Source organism: Octopus sinensis, linkage group LG10 (genome assembly GCF_006345805.1).
Source record: "Octopus sinensis linkage group LG10, ASM634580v1, whole genome shotgun sequence".
NCBI classification, from domain to species: Eukaryota; Metazoa; Mollusca; class Cephalopoda; order Octopoda; family Octopodidae; genus Octopus; species Octopus sinensis.
Window position 1 is genome coordinate 75,590,814 of NC_043006.1, and position 27,912 is coordinate 75,618,725.

Consider the following 27,912-nt stretch of genomic DNA (forward strand, 5'->3'; position numbering starts at 1 on the left):
CTTGGGCTGACCGAAGCCTTGTGAGCGGATTTGGTAGACGGAAACTGAAAGAGGCCCATCGTATACGAGCAAAAGGCCCCCCCCCCGTCCAATGGACCGTGCTGAGCTGTCAAACATTTAAACCAAATTTTCTCAAAACAATTTGTCCGACCGTCCCATAGGCCTCCTCTTTGAGAAACACTAATTTAACCTAAATTTGAGACACCAGCAAAAGAAGAAATAAAGATAAACTTTTTTCTATTCCAAAGAAAAACGATTTTATTCACACAAATATGCAACTGAAGTCTTCTCGCCGAAAAGACACCAATACCTTTGAAACAATAGTACAATTATAATTAAAAATGGAAAAGTATCGCATTTTCATAAAAAAAACCTGGTCAATTGTAGGTTAATTGTATACGTTTAGAAAATGCAAATATTGCACGATTAAGAAGCAAGCAAATAGTCTTTTGTTTCTAAAATTCATTCACCTTGAAATAAAGCTTTGGGTTTTCTTTCATTAAAAAACACACTTTTTTTGGTTTAAAGCTGTAAGGCAACAAAAATCATTTATTAGCAAGAAAATAGTATTTTCTTCATTGAATAAAAAGCAATCAGTGTATTCTTTTCATTAAAAAATAATTAAGCATGCCTTTATTTCAATAAAACTTTTGGTTTTGTTAAACGAAGTTAAGGCAAAAAACTTCTTGAGAAACCAAATAGTCTTTCCTTCCTTCATGCTAAGTTTGAAGAAAATATCTCTTTTGCATCTTACTTTTTTGGTCTCTTAAATATACTGCATTTTGTAGCATTATTTCAAGCTATTCGGCTTTTTTTGTGCAAACTGCACGTACATTTTTTCGCGTATGCGTAGTATCGATCACAACAGCTGATGTACTTGCGCGTACAAATGCACGTACCCACGGTTTTATCGATCGCACTCTCAACTGGAATCGATTTTTGTAATTTTTCAAGACTTATACACGTCCTGATACCGTCGATATCTTCATATCAATTTTGAGCGCCACCTGATGGAGGATGCCCGAGATCCTAGAAGACACACACACACACAGACAGACAGAACGGATTTTATATAATAGATATACATGTCTATACGTGTGTCTTTGTGTCTGTATTTTTTCCCTTCCCCCGCCGCTTGACAACCTGTGCTGGAGTGTTTACGTCTCCATAAATTGGCGGTTTGGCAAAGAGATCGATAGAATAAGTACCAGATTCTTTTTCATGGCCGCAGTCTAATAACCGAACCAAGTAAAAGATAGATTATAACGTTGGAAATTCTGAAAATCGTCATCAGTCCCTTTATGGCATAATATCAGCACATATAGTGTTTTAGGTTTCACAAGTAGTAACATGAATAAAAAGACCAGAGACTTCCACCTCTTTGAGCATCCTTCATAAATTGTTAATTAACAAAGCAGTATTCTTGAAAAGGCATTCCGGCAATTGTCAAACTTTGGTATTCCGATTTACTACCTGAGATAGAGAAGCTTTGATTGTCTGGAAAAGTAAAGTCTTTTAAATCGTTTGTATGAGTAAAATTTCGGGCGTAATTGCTATCTCTGCTCTAATGAATCCAGTGAGATATTTTTATGCTTAGGATATGGCATAAATTTCTTGATAATTAATCTTTGAGGACCATTTTAAAACTAAATTCTTTGCGGCAGTAGAAATGAATGTTCTGTTGAATTTATAGTATTCTGCAAGAAAATGAACTACTTCCTCTTAGCTGCAAATCTATTGTATATTTGTATGATTATCGTTATTGGAGGTGGTTAACTTCATCGCGGCTATTCGTTGCGTCATCACAGACATTAGAGTGCTAGATCGGATCATGGCATATTTGCTAACATATTTGATGAAATCTGTTCAACTGCAGTACTTCAAATCGATACGTGCATTAAATTACATTTTTAGATGGGGGTAGTATGAAGCTGTTCCTCTGTACTCAATTTCACATCATCAAGCTAATGTTTAGAGACCTTTATTCTTCGTTGATTCTTTAATGTAAAAGATGTCCCATCCTCGCCAGTTGAGGTAGCATTTACAAAAGGTCTTGGAAACATTTTGGTTCATTTATTGTCTCTTGATAGGGAATTCATGTTGAGGGTACTATGAGGACCGTGATTATCAATCTTCTGGGTTTCAACCATACTGAAGGAGCTCTTTCTTACTGTAAGAGTAAAGGAGTTCTGTAAATATGACCAAATCAAATTAACCGGAGAGAATTTTATTTGCTAATCGAATCATGATGTTTGCAACGAGGAAGCAATGTTTTCCTTTGCTTTACGGATGGAAATATAATTCGAATCAAATTACGCATAAAAGAGAAAATACATTTTGTGTCGTAAGTTGAACACGCTTCCTCAAAATTCGACTTCACGCTTAAATCAGTAAAAATCAGTTGATGTGTCAATCTAGTAGCTGATAGGTGTAGCAGTGAAAATATCAGCAGCTCCACATTATTTAAAGTTTATGCCAAAAGCTGTATTGACAGTATTAGGAGTGTCAGAAAAAGACAGAAGGAAAAAGATGAATTGCGATGCAAAGGATCGATTCGATAAGGGACAAAGGAAGAGTGAGAGAGATAAGAAAAAAGCAAAGTTTGTCGCAAAGAAAAGCTGGAGGATACTAAAAGTGTATTATTATAGAAAAGTGGCGAGATACTGAGGAAACGAGAAAGAGAAATAAAAATTGATAAGACGGAATGATACACACACACACACATACGCACATACACATAAACACACACACAGACACGCACACATTCACTCTCCCGCTCTCTCTTTCACATACACACACGCACACACATACGCACACACACACACGTACACACACACTCTCACACACATACACGTAAAAAGACTGACAAACCTCCAGTGAGAAATGAAAGAGATAAACAGGAAGTGAAAAAGATTTCAATGAGAGACAGGAAGTGAAAGAACAGTTAAACCAGCTTCCTTACACTGTTGACACTGGAGAAAAAGGAGAAGGTGACGATGAGAATACAGACACACAATTGCTCTAACACTCAGAAAGATACACATACGCACACACACACACACACACACACACACGTATATATATGTTTATATATAAGTATATTTCTTGATATTTAAGTATATATATATATATATATATATATATATATATATATGTGTGTGTGTGTGTGTGTGTGTGCATAATTATGAGTATATATGTGTACATATGTATAACCATATATAGATTCTTTTACTTGTTTCAGTCATTTGACTGTGGTCATACTAGAGCATCGCCTTAAAGGGTGTTAGTCGAAGAAATCGACCCCAGGACTTATTCTTTGTAAGCCTAGTACTTATTCTATCTGTCTCTTTTACCAAGCCACTGAGTTACGGGGACACAAACACACCAGCATCGGTTGTCAAGCGATGGCGGGGAAAAACATATGCACACACACACACACATACACGCAAATATATGCATACATACATACATACATACATACATACATATATAGCCATGATAGATCGCTAGCCACGACATATTCTTTATTTTCTCTCTTTGTTTCTTTCTGCGTTCCTTTCTGTGGAAGAGCGTAGGCTCGAAACGTTAAAGACTTTTTCACTTCCCGAGCGTCATACTAATACATTTGTTTGTTTTCTAACATTCTTTTGGTATTTTTTCCTTTGTAAATTTAAATTCATGACTTTTTAAACAAAGCCTGCAAAATTGTAGCTTTGAAAATAGGTGAAATAATGAATTGTGAAGTGAACATGTTTGTTATAACGAATTAAGGATTACGGTGGAAAGCAAATGGTGGCCATTTTAAATTGTGTGTATATCTAAAATATTGTAGGTAAATTTAACAATCAGCCTGTAAACTTTCATTAAGCAAATCTCATACTTTTATTTTATAATTTTCCAGGTATAGGCGCAGGAGTGGCTGTGTGGTAAGTGGCTTGCTTACCAACCACATGGTTCGGGGTTCATTCCCACTGCGTGGCACCTTGGGTAAGTGTCTTCTACTATAGCCGCGAGCCGACCAAAGCCTTGTGAGAGGATTTGGTAGACAGAAACTGAAAGAAGCCTGTCGTAAATATATATATATATATATATATATATGTATGTATGTGTGTCTGTGTTTGTCCCCACAATATCGCTTGGCAACCGATGGTGGTGTGTTTACGTCCCCGTAACTTAGCGGTTCGGCAAAAGAGTACGAGTGAATAAGTACTAGGCTTACAAAGAATAATTCCTGGGGTCGATTTGCTCGAATAAAGACGGTGCTCCAGCATAGCTGCAATCAAATGACTGAAACAAGTAAAAAAGTGTAAAAGAGAATGCTGTTAAGTTAGACAAGGCCTGGGCCAATACTGGCCGAAACTTATCAAAGTATCTAAGTATCTATATAATAAAAGGAATAATGGGTAAATGTATATGCCACAACCTGTACACACACACACACACACACACACACACACACACACTCACTCATACAGACGCACACGCGTACTCACACTCGCTCACACTCACGCACACATAATTGATGTAACTTATCGTTTTTAACCGGGTTGAATGTATGGATTAAAAGAAAAAGTACTGAAAACAAAATAGATTCGACTCTTACAATCCTAATTCTGTTTCCTTCATCTTTACAGTTCAACAAGAATACTCTCACGAAATGTAACTGTAGAATTGTATCCAAGAGTCTTGACCTGATAGCTTCATTGTAGTATGACGCCCGCTGGTTGAATACTGTGTCATGAGAGGATATAATGGAGGCCTTCTAGCTTTTGTTGTTAATTATGTTCTTTACTATTAAACGCGGTTGGTTAGAATATCTGTTTATATTTAGGAGACATCTGTTAGATTTTGTGTTAGGGCAGGTTTTGTTTGAATAGTGGATTTATCATTATATCATAAAAATTTGATATGCATATGGTGTTTTTGCCAATTCTTTTGAGATCGAATCTTTTGAAATATTAAATAAGCTGTTTTCATGTTTGGGGAATTAAGCTACCGTGTATGTAGGATCCTATTTTACAGTGCTTAATTATGATGAATAGTTCAGAGCCTTTGGTTACTTGTGGTCTAATCCTATATGCTTGCGCTGAAGACAGCTGTCCTCTTTTATGTAGAGGATATCGCATACACAGTTAAGCACACACACCCGCACCCCAATTATATACAACTTTATGATGAAGCGCTTTCGCAAGAGAAATAAACATGAGTATATGACATGGAGTTACACTCCGAAATATTATATGTTGCTCATGACGTGGAATAAGATATAACGGGTCAAGAGAGCACATTACATACGTTTGAAAAATATACACATGTACATACATAAATACATACATACATACATATACATACACACGCATGCACACGCACATATATAAGTATAGATAGATAGATAAATAGATATACATACATATATACGAGGAATTGCTGAAAAGTTCGTTCCTGGCTTTTGGTAAAAGAAAATTCAAGAGGATCAGCTATGATTTATTCAAAACACACGTATTGCACTAGTCCTTTATAAGAACTTTATATATATATATATATATTATATATATATTATATATATATATATATAATATATATATATATATATGTATGTATATATATACATATACATATACATATATATATATATATATATGTATATATATATATATAATATATATATATATATATATTATATATATATATATAGATATATATATATATATTATATATATATATATAGATATATATATATATATATAATATATATATATATCTATATATATATATATATATATATTATATATATATATATATATTACAAATGTACATACGTACACAAATACATGTATTGCAAAAGCGTGCTGAAGAGTGTTAGAGAAGGAGAAAATAGATATAAAATAAATATATATAAAATTCATACTCACACTGTATACAAAAATCAAAACAAGACGAAAAACTACAGATCCTATATAAACAGCAATTTACAAATATTTTCTTGTATAATTCCTGGATCAGTTTTGTTATTAGGACAGGAGACTATATCTAGCTAATCTCATCTTGAAGTTTGTTAACTGAAGCATACAGGATTCAGTGCTTTCCCACAGACGCCTGATGTGTAATATAAACTCTGGAACTATGAATCACTTGAAGATTTTTGTTTCTAAGCGAATCATACACACATGCATTATTTATATCATAACTAAATATACATAAAAAATATACACATATGCAAGGCATACATGCGTTATCTTATGCATAAAAGATAATCACAAACCATTAGTTTATATTTATATATATATGCATATACAAAATATTCATAAATACATATATGTATCTGCATATGTATATGTATGTGTATCTCTCTTCTTTATATATATATATATATATATATATATATATATATATATAATATATATATATATATATGGTGTGTGTGTGTATGTATGCATGTATGTACATGCAGATATTTATGCCAGTCGTCACTGGATGTCAAGCATTGATTGCTATTTGATCAGGTTTATTGATAGGCAAACAATTACATTACCAAGAGTTATGATTCTTTGTCTTTGATCATTACAGGAAGATATAGATAGCATAATGGAGGAATAAATATTGAATATTGAATATTCTCGCAGGCTGTCTTTATTGTCGACTTAGAGATTCTATAACAGTAAAAAAAAAAATACATATTTCTGATACTGTTGCATAAATGCTCCGATATAAAGATGTTAGCATTGATAAACAGTTACCAGTTATACACAAATATGTTAGGCCAGGTCATAGTTGATTCGTGTTGATAGTTCCAGACGTAAAGCTGCACCATGTTGGAATTTTTTTCAATATTTTGTGAGTTTCTTTTTTTTCTTTTTTTTTATGTATATTTTCTTTCAGAATTTCGTAAATGAAGTTATATGATTCGATCAATATTTTTGTTCAGTGAGAGAATGTTACAAATACGAAAAAGCTATTCAAAATTTTATATTCTTGTAATATTATGGAAAATAAAATACTAAAATAACAAATAAATAAATTTTAAAAAATATATAAAGTTATAAGAGAAACATGGCGTTTCTAATCCAATACCATCGAAGAAAAGTTTTTCCTGAAAGAATGGTGTAGAAATATGCGACTGACTTATGAATCTTATACTTTAGCGACGGACAAACGAGAAATCACTCTACAGAGCTGCTGGATCCGCAAGAAATAGCGGTCAAGTCCCTACAAAACTACAATCTACAACCTATAAGAAGAAGAAAGAAAATATTATATAGTGTAATATTTAGGTAAGTTTTTGCTAACTATAAAATCGACTTGACTGGATCTTCTGTGATTCTGTGTCTGCAAGATCTGGATTGACCTTGTTATTTCTTTATTGCCCACAAGGGGCTAAACATATAGGGGACAAACGAGGACAGAGAAAGGGATTAAGTCGATTACATCGACGCCAGTGCGTAACTGGTATTCAATTTATCGACCCCGAGAGGATGAAAGGCAAAGTCAACCTCGGCGGAATTTGAACTCAGAACGTAAAGACAGACAAAATACCACAAAGCATTTCGCCCGGTATTTTTTCTCTTTTACTTGTTTCAGTCATTTGACTGCACTGCCAGCTCGCTGCCTTAATTGACCTTGTGATAAATAAGAAAGCGGTAGGCTCTATACTTGCACTCGACATTCTAGAAATAAAGATTTCGCTATTATTTAAGTTAAGTTAAGTTAACTTAACTTAAATAACAGCGAAATCTTTATCAGACTACATACTCTTCATAAAAATGGTAAAGTCTCACTAGATAATGTAATTATTGGTTCACTATGCCAGAAATAACAAATCATATAAACATTGATGAAATGTCTGTAATCGTAGATATGTATTCAGCGAAGATTAGCCGGGACTAAAATACAAGAAAAACAGCAACAAGTACTGTTTTAGGGGGAAGTCGTATATAGAGTCCAACACCCTAACCATTAAGCCACGTACATTCACAATACTACATGGAAGCACTCCGTCGGTTACGACGACGAGGGTTCCGGTTGATCCGATCAACGGAACAGCCTGCTCCTGAAATTAACGTGTAAGTGGCTGAGCACTCCACAGACACGTGTACTCTTAACGTATTTCTCGGGGATATTCAGCGTGACACAGAGAGTGACAAGGCCGGCCCTTTGAAATACAGGTACAACAGAAACAGGAAGTAAGAGAAAGTTGTGGTGAAAGAGTACAGCAGGGATCAGCACCATCCCTGCCGGAGCCTCGTGGAGCTATAGGTGTTTTCGCTCAATAAACACTCACAACGCCCGGTCTGGGAATCGAAACCGCGATCCTACGACCGCGAGTCCGCTGCCCTAACCACTGGGCCATTGCACCTCCACTCACAATACTACAACCATAGTGAACACCAGAACCAGTAACAGAAACAGAAGCAGATGCAGCATGAGTAAAAGCCGTGGCAAGAGCTCTATAAAGGCTGGCCTCTTTGCAAGAGGCACAAGAAAAGTTATCTTTGTAGAGAAAACGGGCAGACCTAAAGTAGGTCAAAAGGCCTCCCAGAGGAGACGACAGGGAGCTTGCATTATACCTATCCTAGAGATCTTAGAGAAAACAGCTAAGAGAACGGTAACTGGACAGTGTGTGGCTGTTAAAAATCGCTGGGTAGAAAGTGCGGCATAGGTCCAGGCAGAAAAATGTCCGAGAGGAATAGAATGTGACATGTGGGAGAGTGGAGATGAGGCTCCTCTCAAAAGTGCCCGCAGTGACACTCTACTCTTTTGTTCAGGAGTGATGGTTTTACCTGCACTCTACATATATGGCACGGCGAGTAATAAGGATGTTAGTGTTGACTGTGCTGTAAAAATTGAACGTTTGTTTGCTGGTGGCAAGAATTGTCCTTGAGGCAGAGAACGGTCCTGTTCTTCAAGCGGTAACACTTGGCATACTTTCCTCAGAATAAGCGTCGAATGAGAGTTATATTAAACCATTTGAATCTACTAGAAATCAATTCCTCCCACTGTATAAGTCTCATTAGAAAACTAAGCTGTCTAAAAACCACAAGATTATACACTATTAGACATATAAAAAAGAACACAATGTAATGTAATATAAAGATATGCCACAGGCACACACCACCACACACAACACACACACACACACACACACACACACACACACACACACACACACACACACACACACACACACACACACACACACACACACACACACATATATATATATAATATATATATATATTCAGATACTTAATAAATAGTTGACTTGGTAAAGTAGCAGCCAGATGTAAAATTTTAAAGGTCACCAAAGTGAGTTAGGTTTGTAATGGCGAAATGTGAATATGGATGACTGCCATTGGAGATCCGACTCCAACCGCCTCGTATTCCGTAATAGAAATGAAATATTAAGTTCAAAAACATGTATACTGTTGATTGTTATTGTTTTATTTGTTGAAATAAATATATCTCAATGGAACAACATCCTGTGATCATTCCAGGTTGGCTACATTTAGTGAAGAATAGCTAAAATTTAAATACCGACGAATACTTATTGAAGAGGCCTCAGATAAGAATAATATTTTCAAACAGTTTTTAAATGTTTAGAAATTGTTATAGCTCAAAATGTAAATATGACATGTATAATGTTATACATCACAACATAAAAATATGGTTTTAGTTTACAGAACACAGACATAGCTACGCGTTTGTGCACAAAGCCAACAATTTTGCTTACATTTTAACACCTAGAAAAGCAGACAATAAAATATCAATATGTAATGTTATATTACAGGAAAACAAGACAAAACAAAATTGTGATGAAAGAACAAAGAACTCGATAATGCATTATAACGTTAAAAAAAAAGAAATAATATGCAACTTCAGGGAGGTGGCAAAAATTAAATGTTGACATTTTTTGTACATCAAGTGTAGTTGATATTCGCCACATGAATTTCCTATGAATGAAGTAAAGAAAAAAATAGATAATAAAATACAGCACAAATTAGCTGATATGCAAAAAGAACAAAATATAAATATTCTGTAAATACTTAGAAATGCATCTTCAAAGCAGATGATAGTGTAATTTGTCGCTAAGTTAGTTTACGTTTAGGTACGTTATATGACGATGTAAAGAAAAAATATATTAGAAGCCAACAGCCGCATCAGAAAAAGTGGCGCTGTTAAGATAAGTACATCAAAACCATGAAATGTCTAATGATGCCAGAGTAAAATAACACTTTGAAGGTAGAACAAGTACGAGAAGAATAACACTTGAAATGTATTTCAGAAATGTCTTTATTTCGAAGGCTAGAAACATTTGGTCTGTTATTTGTTTGTGAATCGTTCAGTGAGTTTGCTGCATTTAGTATGAGGTAAATAACTGCTCCGACATTTTATTGACGTTATTTTTGGTCAATAGAAAGCACGGTCGTTATCGTAATTGTCACTGATTTTGGATGACAATCGAAAATGTTCAATATTAACGCGAAGATGCCAGCGCGTAGTTGGAATGGTACAACTTCTGAAGTGTGCTTAATGATGGTAGTCTACTGGTGTATGAAGTAAAAAATATTGATAAGGTTGTTGGACTAATATATTAAAAGGACAATGTGTGTGGCTAGCAAATGATCTGACGGCACCAAGACAGCCGTAGGTTTAGGCAGCAAGAACAATGTGGATAAAAACACTGAAAACCGATTGATCGAAAGCCTTTTCGAGTGAAGGAACTGTCAACACATAACTTTTCGAGATAACAAAAGTAACGTAGAAAACGACGTGAGAAATGGATTAAATGTACATAAATATTATACAAGGCAAATTCTTCATTTATTGATTGTAGGTTCCTTTGCAGGCAAAAGAAAGAAAAGAAAAATGTCACATGGAGAGAAGGAAGCGCACGGCTCAGAGCAAGTCAACGGCAAAGCGATAAAAGGAAGCTGGACACAGACATGAGAAAGGTCACGGGCCACATGGTAGTGGGAGGAGAGAGAAATAAGTTGTGGAAGGCAGAAAGATAGAAAGCAACAGAAGGCAAGTTGGTGAGAGAAGGAGAGAGTGAGAGGAAGAAAAAGAAGAAAGAAAGAGACGTCGCACTAATAATGGATGCAGACAAGAAAGATTTGAAGCGATATCTATCTATCTATCTATCTATCTATCTATCTGTCTATCTATCTATCGATATATATATATAATATATATATATATATATATATATATATATATATATATATATATATATATATATAACATATGCACATACATGTGCAGATATGTCACTTGCTGGCTTTCAAAGCCATTGTGGGTTCCATGTCCATTTAAAGAAACAGATGTAATATAATTTGTCAGAAATGTTTACACTTGTTTTACAGCTTGACTTCCCTCCTCCATCAAATAAAGTAAAGACTCCCTTCGGTCATTAATGACCATGGGATTGCACGAGTCCATATAAGGTTGTTTTTGGAAGACCATGCGTAACAACCTCCTCTCTTCACGCCACCGATGTTATCCAAGCAATAGGCCGATAGAGCTTGGCACCAGTGACGTAGCAACTTGTTTCTGCAGCAGAGTGAAATGGAAAAACGTGAAATAAAGTGTCTTGCTGAAGAACACAATACACAGCTTGGTCCGGGAATCGAACTCGCTATCTCATAATTGTTAGTCAACACTCTAACTACTGGGCCAAGCCTCTTCACTATCTGGTAAATATAAATGAAGATACATAATATGTGTAATTCATATAAATTTTATATATAAACATATATAACCATGATCACTGTGACCGACCAGGCTATCAGATGTTGTTACACATCGCTGGTCACAATGCGCTTTTCATTGTTTTAGCCTTCAAATGACGCCACCCCGCTGGCTAAGCGAACAGGCCGACAGAAGAAAGAGTGAGAGAAATTTGTGGCGAAAGAGTACAGCAGGGATCGCCCTCCCCACTGCCAGAGCCCCGTGGAGCTTTAGGGGTTTTCGCTCAATAAACACTCACAATGCTCGGTCTGGGAATCGAAACCGCGATCCTACGACCGCGAGTCCGCTGCGCTAACCACTGGCCCATTGCCCCTCCACACACACACACACACACACACATATATATATATATATATAAATTTAACGATTAAGGATAAAATCCTAATAAGAAATCTAAACAAGAAATTATCAGGTAGTTAGCGTGAAAAACCTCATAAGAGAAAAAATATGATAATTCTTCACTTGAAAATATTTATTTATATTATATATAGGGTATTATTACACATAAATGCCACACGCTAGGAGGGACTTTCAAAGTCATTACTACCAAAAATAAAGACGTAGATAATACGTTAATTGCGAAATCATAGGTGATCTGGAACTAAATTCTGTTTTTAAATGTCTTGCTTCGAGAGCTGCATTCGGTACGATTCGTTTATTTTTGGTAGTAATGACTTTGAAAGTCCCTCCTAGCGTGTGGCATTTATGTGTAATAATGCCCTCTATTTAATATTAATAAATATTTTCAAGTGAAAAAATTTTCATATTTTTTCTGTTATGAGGTTTTTCACGCTAACTACCTGATCATTTCTTGTTAAGATTTCTTATTAAGATTTTATCCTTAATTGTTAAATTTGTTCCGATGAAACACGTTTCTTAGCGAAATGCAGTTCGAAAAAGCCCGCCATTTACATAGATATATGACGATTGAACATTTCCATGTGCTACGATGGAGTTGATGGTTATCTGTTTGGTTCTGCCGGGTATGTTGGTTTTGTTCATTCTTGATATGTTTTGAATATGTTTCACTGATGAATAAAAGGCGTAGATAATACGTTAATTGCGAAATCACAGGTGATCTGGAACTAAATTCTGTTTTTAAATGTTTTGCTTCGAGAGCTGCATTCGGTACGATTCGTTTATTTTTGGTAGTAATGACATTGAAAGTCCCTCCTCGCGTGTGGCATTCATGTGTAATATATATATATATATATCTATATATAATATATATATCTATATATATATATATATATATATATATATACAGGGTAGGTGAAACGTAAGTAGGTATTAAATTTGGCAATAAAATCCATATTCCTTTTACAAATTTATTGAAACAAACAACACACGTTCCTTGTTATATGGGGAAAGTGAAAGTAGATCTTCATATTTCAATGTAAGCAACGGTAGTGTCAACTAGTTTCCTCAAACGGTCAGGGATGGAATGTACAACCTTCTGAAGAACGTCGTCTGGGATATCAGTGAGACCCTCCTGAATTCGTGTCCCTAAGTCCTCCAGTGTACGAGGTTTTGTCTTGTACATCTCTTTGTGTAGCCCCACAGACAAAAATCACCTGGATGAGATCTGGACTTCTTGGAGTTCTGGACTTCTGGACTTCTGCGTTACAATCTATAGGTTTTAGCTCCTGCACGTAATAGGGTTTCCAATGATGAAAATTCAATTCTTTATACAACACCGTACGTATTGTGTGTCTTGTTAGTCCACTTTCACGAGCTGTTTGATGTGTTGATTTTTGCGACCTGCGATTAAAAATTTGCTGCACTGTTGCTACGCTCTCCACTGATCGAGATGTGGATGGGCGACCACTTCTTTTTGCATCGTTCACAGAGCTCGTGGTCATCAGCTTTGCATGGCAACTTTTTATTTTCTCCGGACGCAGTGTTGAATGCTTACCTTCTCTGAACCAAAACAATGGAATTCCACACTTCGTAGCGTGCTGGTATCTTAGCTCGCTCCTGAATAGCCAAGGAACCGGTCATCTGGAAAATAAGAAATAAAAAATGAGACAGTAAGAAATCCCAATTAGTGTCGTCTGTTTAAAAAATGTTTTCGTCATGACTTCAGTGATACTAAAAATTCTATAAGCAATTTCTAATGCCTAGTTACTTTCTATCCACCTTTTATATATATAACTCCAGCATAACAGCAGTCAAATGACTGAAACAAGTAGAAGAATAAAAGAATATCTTTATATATAAAAGAAAGGTTGTGTGTCTGTCTACTCCGATTTAGATTCCTAACTACTCCCACATTTTGCGGCGCAGTTTAACCAAAACCGGGTATCTTATAGTCGTGATTCATATCAAGCCCTTCTGGGTATTAGCGCGCGTCTACGATGAATCTACGATTTAAAAAATAATTTACCATCAATTTTTTCCATTTTAATGCATATTTTGTAAATATAAGGGAAGTAACTCTCTAAAAATGTTTATAGTTATTTCCCTTACAAACCCGAGCAACGCCAGGCGATACTGCTAGTTATATATATATATATATAATATATATATATATATATATATACATACATACAGATGTGAGCAAATGCACATTGCTTAACATGAGTGGAAGGTTCTTTTCATTCATTAAGTAACTGCATACTTACCTTGCTCGCGCCTGTATATGTATATATATATGTATGTATGTATGCACCTATATATAAATATATATGTATATATATATATATATATATATATATATATATATATATATATATATATATATACATACATGCATATGCATCTGTGTGTATACACACACACACATACATGTGTTTGCATATGTGTGTGTTATGTGGGTATATAATTTTCACATCGGAATTGGCTTGAAAATGATTAGCCTGGTGGAGATGTATAAGGCTTTGGAAATGTTATATTGATGATGATAATTATGTTTTAATTAGACAAGTGGGTATTGCAGTGAATTAGAAATGGAGAGTTACTGGTGCTGGTATGGTGTGCCTGATCGTAGATATTTCTGCGTATTTCTTAACGCTGTTAAAATAAGGTGTAAATTGTTTGAATTCGGGATCGATATTGCCACTGTGGAATCAATTAAAATAAGTTTTAGGTTCAGACGTCACTGCTCAGTGTAGCGCTAATAATTTCTTGTTAAATGCATACAAAGATAGACTTTTGTTTCAAGATGAAAATGGAATTCATTTTAGTTTCTTTCACCTTTCATCGACCCAGTATTTGATTGGTATTTTGTCAGCCCCTAAATACTGAAAAGTAATTTTCGAATTATTGAATTTATTGTGTTGTTTTATATAGTTTATAATTGCCTATACATCGTTGTGTGGAAGCACATGGCCTAGTGGTTAGAGGGATCGCGAGTTCGAATCTCAGACCGAGCGATGTATGTGTTTATGAGCGAAACACCCAAGCTCTACGCGGCTCCGGCAGAAGGTAATGGCGAACTTCTGCAGAATCTTTCGCCACAACTTTCTCTCAATCTTCCCTCCTGCATCGTACAGTTCACCTGCGACGGACCGGCGTCCAATCCAGGTGGGGAACCTATACGCCAAAGGAACCGGGAAACCGGCCCTATGAGCCAGGCGAGAAGGAACAAACAACAAGACAACAATACATCATTGTATTTGTTGCTATGATAAGCAGAATCATTTCTGCCGGGCAAAATAGCTTGGGATATTTCTCCCGATACCTTAGCATTTATGCTCTGAGTTCAGTTTCCATCACGTCAAGCTTGACTTTCAGACTTCAGGGATGAATTATACATGTTTCACTCATTTGACTGCATTATTTATGAAATGACCAGTATATATATATATATATATATATATTATATATATATATATTATATATATATATATATATATATAATATATATATTATATATATATTATATATATATATATATATATATGTATATATATATATGTATATGTTTGTATGTATATACGTACATACACATTCACATATATATACACCCACAGACACACAACCGCGCACATAAATAATCTGATTATTCATACCAATGACAGATAGAAGTCTGATGTGATTCCGTCTCCTTAACAGTCATGTTTTCCACCAGCCATTCACTTCTCGTCAAATATTTCGACCCACCAATCTTCTAAACTCAACCCACTGATTTATAAACAGACAATACCGTACACATCACATTTAACATCATGAACCCTCTGATTCAGTGGTTCCTGAAATTAGCAGTACTGCCGCCTTGAAAGGAATCAAATGATCCAGTGGGGTGTTGAAGAAAACTGGGATGACAATGTCGTGGCCAAAATGGGGCTATAGATGTGAAACCCACCCCTCAAAATAATGGGTTATTTAGGCACGTTTTATTTGTGAAATACAGTTGTTTTGAATTCTATGGAGAACGTGGTCTATGTTTGTGGTGGGGAGAAGGGAGGGAGGCGCTGGAAATGTCAACCGGGTACCAAGCTTTTGAACCACTGCAGTCTCATCCCTTGCCAGCGGTTATCATTTCTCGACGAACGGAATTCGTAATTAACTTCACAGAAAATATCTTTGCTTTCGAAAGCTTCTATAATTTTCATAACTTCACAAACCTTTGCATTTCCTCAGGTCATCAATTTTTATTGGTATCTCTATGATTATACATGTGGCGTCCTCTAGGTTTATCGTCGTTATTACAAAGGAGGTAACCATCTCCGCGCAAACATTTTTATCAATAATGTATTATTCTGTATTTTATAACAGCTCCCCCAAGTTTAAAGCCATCCGTCATAAATATGCCAAAGTGCCTTCGACCATTTGTAACATCCAGGCTTTGTATAACAACTATTATATCGATTTATTTATGGTTCTTTATACTTACTATTTTTATTATAATCTTTCTTTAGCATTCTTATTAATATACTTTATTACATTTATTTTATCCCAACCGTTAAGTATTCCCTTACAGTTACACTTGTATGTACAATGATTATTAATAAATATTGTCCTTTCACTTGTGTATGCAACATCGTCGTTGTCATTCTTTAGTTTCAGGAGTAAAGATTCCGAGCTATAAATATAAATGACATAAGTTGTTATGCGATAAAGCGGAGCCACAAGACTTGTGCGCGCCGTCTCACATAATCCCATCTCTGAATGAATTTTATTTCGCTCAACGTAATTAATTTCAAGTCCTTTCCGTATTGTAACGCCTCACCACAAGGATTTATTTCTAGAAGACGGAGAAAAGTTTCACACACACACAAACACATTAATTAATTAATTGATGATGATGATGATGATGCTGATGATGATGATGATGATGCTGATGATGATGATGATAAATAGTTTCATTTGACTTAGTAAATAATGGGTTGTCCGGAAAGTTCGTGCCGATTTATAGTAGCTTACCTTTCAACTTATTTTAGAACATGGTTGAGTCCATGAAATAGGATTTGACTACACCTCCATTTAGGGCACAGTTTAAGCTATCTTTTCGTAGAAGAAGATTTATGTTCCTATAACCTGTATTAATTTAAAATGTTCCTATAACCTGTATTAATTTAAAATGGAAGATAAGAAAGTTCATTTTCCGCACTTGATGCGTTGGGGACCAGTCAAAAATTGCTGCAGCTCGGCTGGGATGTGTTACCCCACTCTCCATATTCACCAGATATTGCTCCTTCGGATTTCCACTTATCCAGGTCTCTGCAGAATAGTCTTAATGGTAAAAATTTCAATTCCTTGGATGGCGTAAAAAGATACCTTGATGAATCCTTTGCCATGAAACCACCTCAATTCGGGGAAGAGGGCATTTTCAAGTTAAATGCAAGATGGAGACGCATTGTGCAACAAAATTATTCATATTTGGTTGATTAAAAATGTAATGGCAAGTATTTATTAACCTTTTTCTTTCCTTTAAAAATCGGTACGCACTTTCAGGAAAACCCAATAAAATTAATAACGAAAATTATTAATATAGTATTGTATAGTTTATAAAATATATTCTTATTACAACAATGGTGTTTGTTACGTCCGAAATTATTGATAGAGTTTGGATATGCACTATTTATGGTGTTTCAGTAAATATCAAACGGAAAAGAAACTTTTTTTTGTTTACGTCTAAAAACAGAGACCAGAATACCACGAATAATTAGCTACGCATAAACAGTTCAGTTCTTTTTTTAAAGTATATATTATATATAAGACAATTACTACAAAGGGAATACAGCCTGTGATAGTGTCGGTGCTTAACTCGTTTGTCGTGCGATCGTGTTTACAGATTAGATGCTTTTATTATCTCAGAAAATACTAGTTATTTGAAACTCCAGTAGAACGAATAACGTCATCTGACTATAATAATTTAAAGTACAAATTTCTACCTCCTTCACTCTTTCAATAAATACCTATCATTGAATACTGACAAAACGGGAATAACAGCTGTTTTTCGTCAATAAATACACAACAATAGGTTGATAATTGATAAAAGCACATGAGGAAATTCTGAGATAAATTGTTTTAAACGAGGTATATACACCATCCACTTCTATCAAGTGCTTCAGCATACTAATTATTTCTCTTACACGTTTACCTGAGTATACCTATATTATATTTATATATACATACATACATATATATATATATATATATTATATATATATATAATTTATATTATATATACATATATAAAAATTCATATACACATACACACATTTGTATATGTATATGTCACACACATGTATATCGTATAAGACATACATACGTATGTATATATAACTCTGTTTCTCTATATATTTATATGTATATATATATATATGCATATAGATAATTTTTATATGTATACACCCCCCCCACACACATATATATATATATATAGAGAGAGAGAGATACAAGGGGGAGGGGCTGAAAAGTTCCTGAGTTTGGGTAAAAGTAATCGGAGGTTTGGGTTTTGAACATGGCCTTTCGGGATACACTTAAAGCCAGGAACTTTTCAACCCCACCTCGCATGCATATATATATATATATATTTTCCTTTTTCTCTCTTTTCCCACTATTCTATCCTTTCTCTCCACCATTCTCTTGTTCTTTTGCGTCCTCTTCTCCCACTATTTTATCTTTCTACTCTTTCGTTTTCTCTCTTCCTTTCTTTTGCTTCCCCTTCTCTCTCTCTATTTTTTCCCTCTTATCCTATCTCCAAATATTTTCCTCTTCTTTTCACAGCTCTCTGACTGCCACTCTCTCTTCCTCACTCTTCCTCCTTTGCTCACGTGACCATCGGCTATTCTCTTAACTTGCGTTTCTTTCTTTCTTCTTGTTTCAGCTGGACAGGGAATTCATATTACTCTCTGTCTCCTGTCCAGACTTGTTTCTTCGCGTTCGCCACCACAACCTCGTTTAAGCTTAGCAGCCCTTCCTGTCTGTTTTCACTGTCCTGTTTTTGTCACCAATCTTGGCCCTCCGCAAGATCGCAAATTTTATTTAATTTGCTTTGCGGGAGCAACTATTTTATCGAAGGCGTATCATGTGAATTGCTCGAAATACGGAATAGAAAAACAGCCAACAACTGACGAAGGGTTGTTCTTTATGTTTCTTGTCTTGTTTTCGATTTGTTTTTTTTGTTGTTCGCAAAAAATGTCCTTATTCCATGTCTTCGTACTTCGTATATTTTGTTGTTTAAGTTTTCTGACGCCCTGTGACCACATATGCATATGTATATACGTATACATGCAAGAATGTAAGAATAGTATGTATATGCATATATATATATTATACATATATATATATATATATATATATTATATATATATATATATATATATATATATAATATATAATATATATTATAATATATTATATATAATATCCGGTTGGACAAAATAATTGGAGCACGTGGCAAATTCAATGAATATTTATTTAATATGGAGTTGGTCCTCCTATAGCTTTCTGAACAGCTTCGATGAGTCTAGGAATTGATTCATAGACCTTTCTGACTTCACTGAAAGGCATCGTAAGCCATTCCACCTGCTCCATCTGTTGCAGACATGACGGTGGAGGGTAACGACCTCTAACCTGTCGCTCTAAGATGACCGCAGATGCTCAATAATATTAAGATCTGGAGTTGAGGGGGGTCACTCCATGTATTGTAGCCCACTACTATGTTCTTCATGTCAATTCTTAACCACATGAGAGCTGTGTATTGGAGCATTCGCATCTTGGAAGCTGCACTCACCATCAGGAAATAATGTCTGGACAATGGGAAGGACTTCCTTTCCTAAAATATTCAGATAGTCAATTCTGTTGATCCTACCATGCAGGACAACAATTGGACCAAGAGAATTTCAAGAAAAGGCTATCCAAACCTTCAGAGACCCTCCTTCGTGCTTCACTATAGGAAGAAGGCAGTCAGGATTAAAAGTTTCCCGGGGCTGCCTCCACTTATAAACACGCCCTGCAGTGACAAAAAGAAAAAAAAACTGAACTCATCAGAGAATATTACTTACTTCCATTGGTCTGTCGACCAGCCCTTATGATCTCTACACAAGTTCAGTCTTTTCTGAATGATTTGATGAGAAAGCGGAGGTTCCCTGAAGGCGGGTCTTCCATGATATCCGGCTTTATTGAACTCACAGCGAACAGTTTTAGTTGAAACAAGGCTAGTCAGATTTTGATTCAACTCGGTCTCTTTCAGCAGGAGGAGTAAGTCCGGCAGGTTTTGCTCCGCTTCTGAAATTCAGTCATGGTCCTTGATATGGTATCTCTCGAAAAACCCAGGAGCTCAGGTGTTCTGGTGACGGAAGCTCCTGCCGTTCGAGCTCCAACAATTTGCCCTTTTTCGAACTCAGTGAGGTCACGCATCTTAGCTTAATTTATACTATGATCCGGAAAAGCGATAAAAAATAATCATTAAATTAGATAAATAAAACCATGTTCAATACAAAAAACAACACACACTCACAATGAAATTTGGATGGATATTCGTAATATAATGGCTCATTGAAATAGTGGAGTAAATTTCTACTGATCCAATTATTCTATCCAACCCCTGTATATATATATATATATATATATATATAATATATATTATATATATATATATATATATATATATATATTATATATATATTATAATATATATAGATATATATATATTGGCCTGCTCGCTAGCCACGGGGTGCGTCATTCGAAGCTAAAACAATGCGAACGCATTATGACCAGCGATGAGTACAACATCGATGGTCTGGTCGGTCACGTGATCACGTGATATATATATAATATATATATATATATATATAATAATATTATAATATATATTATATTATATATATATAAACCATGTTCAAGCCACGTACGCACACACATATATACATATGTGTGTGTATGTGTGAGTGTGTGCCGACGAAAAACAATTTTGTTAATTAAAAATTAAAAAAACTTATTACTGTTTTTAAGAAAGTAAATTAATACAGACTTGACAGAAGGAAGTTTTGTAAGATTTCATTGTCTTCAGTTGCATATAATTATATAATTAATCATTTTCAGTTCAAGAAAATGTTTTTTGTGTCTTATCCGTTATATATAATGGAAGCATTATTAAATTAAAGTGGTCATTTGTGTACAACATATTTAACTTAAATACATCGTCGAAAGGCAAATTATTGCGGTATTTGTTCAGATATAACATCTCTTAACGTATTTTATTTAAAAAGCAATATAGATCGGAAGGAGTCAAAATTCATGCCGCAACGTGAACAGAAAATGAATTTCGGCCGATAATTATATCCAACCAGACGGCTCATTCTTAATAGCAATGAATGTTTTAGTTACTGTTTCCTACATATTGGACACTAAAACCTCGTCTGCGTATGAGCCTGGATATGCTTAATAATTACTCTTCAAAATTTCACTTATTGTTACAAGACGAAGTTGAACTTTATTTCGGCATCTTTTATCATAGCATAATCATTTTATTTCATTGTGCATACTGATGCATCTGTTGCAGTAGTAGTAGTAGTAGTAGTATTTGTTGTTCTTGTGGTTGTAGTTGTGCTGATTTGACCGAAATAATTTCTGACTGAACATATCTAAGCTCTAAAACATACCAGCTGCGACCAAGTCAGCTGTATTTGTCTAACAGATAATATATAAGTCGATATCATCCAAGTATTTCCTAATTTATTTTTGAGGATTTACTTTTGAGCATTGAGATACCACAGTTGTTCCTAGTCGTTTGTGATACCGAGTTTAGAAACTACTACTTACATTAGAAACTACTACTTCATGAAATAAATCGGAATGTTGTAAAATGTATGCTCCAACTCAGCCGTAGGAAATTTTATTTCATTCATCATATCTCTCCACCCACTCAGTTTAAGTGCACTATTATAATGTTGGGCAGCTTTATCGGACATCCCTCTGTAATTGAAAGCACAAAGATTCATCTTCTTCAATAAATACAAATAATGAGATATTGTCACACGACAAGATTCCAGCTGCATTTCGTAAATAAATACACACTCATAGATTTACAAATCCACTCTAAGATACACATTCAATATGAGGGTTCCGAATTCAGTCCCACTGCGTAGCACCTTGGGCAAGTGTCTTCTATTATAGCTAACCAAAACCGTGTGAGTGGATTTGATGAACGGAAACTGAAAGAAGCCTGTCATATATATATTCTTTTATTCATTTGACTGCGACCATGCAGGAGCACCACCTTTAGTTGAACAAATCGACCTCAGGACTTGTTTGTAAGCCTAGTACTTATTCTATCGGTCTCTTTTGCCGAACCGCTAAGTTACACACCACCATCGGTTGTCAAGCGATTGTGGGGGCGCAAACACAGACACACATACACACACACGCACACACACACACACACACACACCACCACACACACATATATATACGACGGGCCTCTTTCAGTTTCCGTTTACCAAATCCACTCACAAGGCTTTGGTCGGCCCGAGGCTATAGTAGAAGACACTTGCTTAAGGCGTCACCTCTGTGGGATGAACCCTGAACAATGTGGAACCCTGAAAGCCACTCCTGCGCCTATTATATATAATATATAGATATATATATATATATAGATATATATATATATATATATATATCTATATATATTATATATATAAATATATAATATAAATATATAATATATATAAAATAATATATGCATGTATGTAACTAATAAAAAGGGTGGCTTATTAGCGATTAGAACTAAAGTCAAAATTAGTAGAGAGTCACTTTTGTAACCTTTATATATGTGTATGTATAGTTTGTTTGTTGTCTGTGTTTGCACCCTCACCCCACGCCGTCGCTTGATAACCCATGTTGGTTTGTTAACATCCCCGAAACTTAGCGGCTCGGCAAAACAGACCTATAGAACAAGTACTAGGCTTACAAAGAATAAGTCCTGGGGTCAATTGTTCGAATGATATATATATATATATATATATATATATATATATATATATATATATATATATAACGGGAAGCTTATGAAAATAGACAAAAGACGAAGGCAGGTGGGAAACAAAAACAATTGTATTAGTATGGTGCTCAGGAAATATAAATAAAACAAGTCTTTAACGTTTCGAGCCTACGCTCTTCAACAGAAAGATACACAGAGAGAAAAAAAACACAGAAAGAAGGAGAGAAAAAAAAATGCGTGCAGTAACTAACGAATCAACATGGCGATCTGATTTCGCCAGAGGTCAAGATCAAACATGAGACGCGAGAGCGAAATAAGGGGAGATAATAGGGTGATAATAGGGTGAATGGCCAGCTCCAACATGAGGGTGTGTGTGTGTGTATGAGAGAGTATTAGTGCGTATGAGAGGTCTGGACGTGTGTATGTATAGGGTTGTGATGTATAGTATGTATAGTATGTATAAGGGTGTGTGTGTGTGTGTGTGTGTGTGTGTGTGTGTGTATGTATGAGAGAGTATTAGTGCGTATGAGAGGTCTGGACGTGTGTATGTATAGGGTTGTGTGGGTAGGTATTAGTATGTATTAGTATGTATTAGTACGTATTAGTATGTATAAGTGTGTGTGGTGCGTGTGTATGAGAGAGTATAAGTGCGTATGAGAGGTCTGGACGTGTGTATGTATAGGGTTGGTGTATGTATTAGTATGTATTAGTATGTATTAGTACGTATTAGTATGTATTAGTTGGTGTATGTATTAGTATGGCACATCATATATGATGTGATGTGTAAAGTCGTGTGGTGTAGTGTGGAGGGAGGGAGAGGAGAAGAGGGGGAAGTGGGAAAAAGAGGGGGATGAGAGGAGGGGGAGAGGGGGAGGAGGAGGGGAGGAGGAAGGAGGAGGAAAGAGGGAGAGGGGGAGAGAGAAGGAGAGTGAGGGAGCAGAGGAAGGGGAAGAGGGAAGGAGGGAGGGAGAAAGAGGGAAGAAGGGAAGGGGAGTAGGGGTAGTGAAAGGATGAAGGACTGAAAGTAGGGGTCGGGGGGGGGTAGGTGAGTGGGAGGGGAGGGGGTTAGATGAGGAGGGGGGAGAGTTGAGACCAAATGGCGTATAAGAGCGAAGAGAGAGAAGATTAATTCCTGTTCACGGCGCAACGGGAATCCGGATGGCCTCTGTGTAAGGACAAACCGAACACAGATAGGTGTTGCAAGGAGTGACCGGTGGAGCGGAAATGGCGTGAGACCGGTGTGTCGTTCGCAAGGTGGATGTCACGAAGCTGTTCCGCGAAACGGTCAGCCAAGCGGCGTCCCGTTGTCCGATGTACAAGGAATGGCAGAGAGAGCAAGAGACGCAATAGATAATATTGCTGGGAGGTGCAGGTGAAGGAGTGGATGATGGGATAGGGTCGATGGTGGGTGCTAGTGAGGAGGGTGGTGTTGGAGAGGTAAGGGCAAGTGCGGCAACGTGGGCGGGAGCAGGGGAACGAGCCGGGTTGGGAGGTAGGGTCAGGGAAGGAGCTATGGACCAAAAGGTCTCGAAGGTTGTGGGCTCGTTTGAAAGAGGGGAGGGGTCGGTTAGGGAAGAGGTGTGAAGTGGACGGGTCGGACTGAGATGACGGAAAGCTCGAGAATGTGCGTTGGAGAGGTAGGGTCGTGGGGTGGTAAGTGAGGGGAAAAGGGAGGCGGGAGACTACAGGGCGGGTTCGGGGAGAGAGAGCAGATACACGGTCCACGGACCGTGCTCTGGCAAGGGCGGTGTGGATAGTGGTGAGGGGGTATCCACGTAGGATATAGATATATATATTATATATATATATATACATACACACACACACACACACACACATATATATATATATATATATATATATAGATATATATATATATATATATACATATATATACATACAACCATATTCCTCATTTTCTATAAGTTACTTCCTTTTCCTCTTTTACACCTGTACGTATTTGATGCCCAACCGTAGGAACATATTGAAGGAATCTAGTCGATCATATCAACCCAGTATTATTTCACTCTGCTTCATAGTGTATTGATATCTACCGAAATACTTGTTTACGATCTAACAAGAAAAGAAACGACAAAACAGACCCACAACTCACACACATATATACAGAAACACATATATTAATCCATACACAGACACACAAACACACAAATACACATGCGTGCGTGCGTGCCTACCTACCTACCTATGTTTATATATGTGTGTATCTATTTATCTCTCTATCTATTATCTATCTATCTTCTATCTATATCTCATTATATCTATCTATCATACCTATCTATCTATCTATCTATACCTATCTATCTCCATCTATCCTATCTATCTATCTATCTTATCCCATCATTATCTAATCTATCTATCTATCTATCTATCTATCTATCATCTATCTATCTATCTACATCATCTATCTATCATCTATCTATCTATCTATCTAACTATCATCTATCTATCTATACTATCTATCACAATCTAGCATCTATCATCTATCTATCTATCTATCTATCTATCTATCATCTATTACTCTATCTATCATCTATCTATCTATCTATCTATCTATCTATCCATCTATCATCTATCTATCTATCTATCTATCTATCTATATCATATCTATCTATATATATCTATTATTATCTATCTATCTATCTACACACACACACACACATAGATATATATATATATATATATATATATATATATACATACATACATAATATATGTTTGTATGTGTGTGTCTGTGTGTGTAAATATGACTCGAGCATTGTTTCTATCAACCAAATTTTGCCGACAGGGGTCCTCCATCAGTTCAAGTTGTCTGTACATCTCTAGTCCAAAGTTTCCGGCTTTGTGCTGGGTAAGAAAGAATTAGCGGACAACAGGTGCAGTTCGGAAGTAAAAAGTCGAGCAACATTCAGTATTAGAAGAAATACAATGAACGATAATTGAAAAATCGATGAATTCTATAATTAGTTCATAATTTTTTTTTATGTACACGTATCTTTCTACAAAGCCTATAGTCTATATCAACGCACAATCAGTCTCTTAAAACATCCTCCAGCTGATCGAGGTTGTTTGTTTTCAACAGTCTCTGATTCTTGTAGTTTATGACGCTATGTTTAACCTGTTAAATAGCCATCAGAAATGTCGAAGATAGAAGATTGATAAAATATCATTACAGTCTGAAAGATCTAGTGACATTTTCGTAAACAAATACGGACTATTGTCAATGATGCGTTTACACTTGTTGGTAGTTTCATCTTGGGGGAAAATAAGTGAGAAGAAAAGTCCAGTGGATTAATATGAAGGAAGTAACTTAAAAACGTAATTGTATTTGCCAGGTTAGAGCCTGTAGACGTCAAGTTAATCAACATTCTTCAACAGAATCTTTTGTTGTTTATACCGTTCTTGTCGTTTTAGTACTAATTCAAACATGATCAAGTAAAGCTATGATTAAAGATATGCAAATCACAAATATTCCGTCTGTTTCTCATGCATATTGTATGTAGCTTTGACAACATCATTTCAAGTATTCGTTTTTCAAAGACGTTTGGGTGTGAATCGAACGGGCTTCTATTTCTAGCCAGTCGTACGACCATGCAGAGGCTCTCTTCTAGTGATAAATATATATATGTATATACTTCTTTACTACCCACAAGGGGCTAAACACAGAGAGGACAAACAAGGACAGATCGATTATGTCGATCACTTCGATCCCAGTGCGTAACTGGTACTTAATTTATCGACCCCGAAAGGATGAAAGGCAAAGTCGACCCCGGCGGAATTTGAACTCGGAACGTAACGACAGACGAAATACGGCCACGCATTTCGCCCGGCGTGCTAACGTTTCTGCCAGCTCGCCGCCTTCTGGTGATAAATATATATAATTGTCGTTATTTTTTGTTGCTTAGCACCAGGTTAAGGATGTTGTTACCATTCAACCTTGTATAAAGGCTATGTAAGACTGCAGTTATCCAATCATTCTATATATTCTTTAACACCAACAGGCGGTAGGATGTTAGTTAAGGAATATTTAGATGCTATATTCCCAATGTGGATGAGGTTTGGTAACCTTAGTGATGCTTTTTTTTTTATGGAATTTAGAAAAGGAATCAGAACAAATATACGTATTATATTTTTGTATTCGAACCAGGGCCCCAGACGGCTTTTATTCCTGTTCTGCATTCTTTACATTCTAAGTACATTCATCAATAATACTTTCCCGTTTGCAAATTTAATTTTATCTTCTTGTTATATATCTCATAATAAGTAGTTGTGTGCTAAAAGGAGTCGCTAAAGCATACAAAGTGCTGCCGAATATTATTACTGTCCTCATTTATAGGGGAAATAGCTATTCACCTATAAACAGCATTATGAATACAAAATTTTGGATTGTTAAATATATGTTGCCATATAGCTTTTCACACGTCGAAGAGTGTGGTGTACAGGATAATTGTAAAGCAGAAAGGAAAAAAAAAAAAAACAGAATAGGGGGTAAGGTATTTATTATGGAGCAATTTTGCGTTGCAATTTAATCTCATTCACACATTCTTTGTCTTTATCGATCTACATATTCTGTGTTTATCTTTATATGCCTAGATGAACAGAAATACACATTCTTATACTCACACACGGTTTCACAGTTACCCAGAAACACATAGCTACACATAAATACATAGATACATACACACACAAACATACAAACACACACAAATACACACACACACACACAAAAAAAAACACCACAAATAGCATACCTATTA